Raw genomic sequence first — 2,440 nt, 5'->3', positions numbered from 1 at the left:
TATTATTGTGCCACTGCACTCGAACCTGGGTAACAGAGCAAGGCCCTGTCTCAAAAATAAAAATTAATAAAAGAAATCCTGGCCAGGCACCGTGGCTCATACCTGTAATCCCAGCACTTTGGGAGGCCAAAGTGGGCAGACCACCTGAGGTCAGGAGTTCGAGACCAGCCTGGCTAATATGGTGAAACCCTGTCTCTACTAAAAATACAAAAATCAGCTGGGAGGCCGGGTGCGGTGGCTCAAGCCTGTAATCCCAGCACTTTGGGAGGCCAAGGCGGGTGGATCACGAGGTCAGGAGATCGAGACCATCCCTGGCTAACATGGTGAAACCCCGTCTCTACTAAAAATACAAAAAACTAGCCGGGCGTGGTGGCGGGCGCCTATAGTCCCAGCTACTCGGAGGCTGAGGCAGGAGAATGGCGTGAACCCAGGAGGCGGAGCTTGCAGTGAGCCGAGATTGCGCCACTGCACCCCAGCCTGGGCGACACAGCGAGACTCTGTCTCAAAAAAAAAAAAAAAAAAAAATCAGCTGGGTGTGGTGGCATGCGCTTGTAGTCCCAGCTATTCGGGAGGCTGAGGCAGGAGAAGCGCTTGACTTGGGAGGCAGAAGCTGCAGTGAGCCGAGATCACACCACTGCACTCCAGCCTGGGCAACAGAGAAAACAAAAAAAAAAACAAAAAAAAAAAAAAAAGAAAGAAAGAAAGAAATCCTGATAATCATGGGTATATTATCTCCCAGAAACCTGTATCACTAGGTGACTCATTAAAAGAACAAATGTAATAATGGGGAACACTGATACAAGAACATCAGATTCTCATTATTATTTTAAATACGGAACATTTCACAAATGTGCATGTCAGCTTGGGCAGGGTCAGTGCTAATCTCTGTATTGTTCCAATTTTTAGTATACATGCTGTTAAAGTGAGCATGGATTATTGCTTTTAATAAACTATTTTCTTTTCTTTTTGTTTTTCTTTTTTTCTGAGGCAGAGTTTCACTGTCACCCAGACTGGCATGCAGTGGCGCGATCTTGACTCACTGCAACCTCTGCCTCCTGGGCTCAAGTGATCTTCCAGCCTCACCCTCCTGAGTAGCTCGGACTACAGGCACAAGACACCATGCTTGGCTAATTTTTGTATATTTTTTTAGTAAGGACAGGGTTTTGCCATGTTACCCAGGCTGGTTCCTAACTCCTGAACTCAAAGCAAATCTGCCTGCCTTGTCCTCCCAAAGTTCTGGGATTACAGATGTGAGCTACCATTAATAGACTATTGTCTGGAGCAGTTCTAGGTTCATAGCAATATTAAGTTGAAAGTACAGAGATGGCCAGGTGCGGTGGCTCATGCCTCGGCTGCTAGATCACTTAAGGTCAGGAGTTCGAGACCAGTCTGGCCAACACAGTGAAACCCCATCTCTACTAAAAATACAAAAATTAGCCAGCTGTGGTGGTTCACGCCTGTAATCCCAGCTACTCAGGAGGCTGAAGCAGGAGAATCACTTGAACCCAGGAAGTGGAGGTTGCAGTGAGCTGAGATTGTGCCATTGCACCCCAGCCTGGACAACAAAGTGAGACCCTGTCACACACACACACACAAAGAAGTACAGAGATAACCCATATACTCCTTTCCTAGACATACATGCATAGCCCTCCCCACTAGCAACATCCTGCACCAAAGCAGTACCTTTGTTACAATTGATGAACCTATATTGACACGTCATTATCATAAACTATGAAAGTTCATACTTTACATTAGGATTTAGGCCAGGTACAGTGGTTCATGCCTGTAATTCCAGCACTTTGGTAGGCGGATGGGGGTGGATCACCTGAGGTCAGGAGTTTGAGACCAGCCTGGCCAACATGGTGAAACCCTGTCTCTACTAAAATAAATAAATAAATAAATAAATTAGCCCATTGTGGTGGCAGGTGCCTATAATCCCAAGTACTTGGGAGACTAAGAGGTAATAGGTATGTGGTCCTATCTCAATGTTGTTTTAACTTGCGTATCACTAGGAGAATCACTTGAACCTGGGAGGTGGAGGTTGCAATGAGCCGAGATCACACCACTGTACTCCAGCCTGGGTGACAGAGCAAGACTCTGTCTCAAAAAAAAAAAAAAAAAATTAACTCTTAGTTTTGTACATTCTATAGGTTTTAACAAATGTATAATGACATGTATTCATGTATTCATCATCATAGTATCATACAGTGTAGTTTCACTGCCCTAAAACCCTCTAGGCTCTGACTATTCATCCCTTATTTTTCCCCAACCCCTGTATGTCTGGTTTTTCCTTTTGTCTTTTTAATTTTTTAAAAAATTTTTATTTATTTTTAGTATTGAAACATTTTCGGCCGGGCGCAGTGGCTCACGCCTATAATCACAACACTTTGGGAGGCTGAGATGGGTGGATCACCTGAGGTCAGGGGTTCAAGACCAGCCT

General features: G+C 44.9%; 1 non-coding gene across 1 annotated transcript; it reads right to left on the bottom strand.

Annotated features, from left to right (window-relative positions):
- Positions 1-826: 826 nt before the first annotated feature.
- On the bottom strand, positions 827-930 carry LOC114679797 (U6 spliceosomal RNA). The gene has a single exon (XR_003731899.1). It is a non-coding gene; the product is annotated as a U6 spliceosomal RNA (small nuclear RNA).
- Positions 931-2,440: the final 1,510 nt, after the last annotated feature.

This window comes from Macaca mulatta, chromosome 7 (assembly GCF_049350105.2).
Source record: "Macaca mulatta isolate MMU2019108-1 chromosome 7, T2T-MMU8v2.0, whole genome shotgun sequence".
NCBI lineage: Eukaryota > Metazoa > Chordata > Mammalia > Primates > Cercopithecidae > Macaca > Macaca mulatta.
Note: the sequence above shows the minus strand (reverse complement) of the source record. Positions and strands in the feature narration are given on the sequence as shown.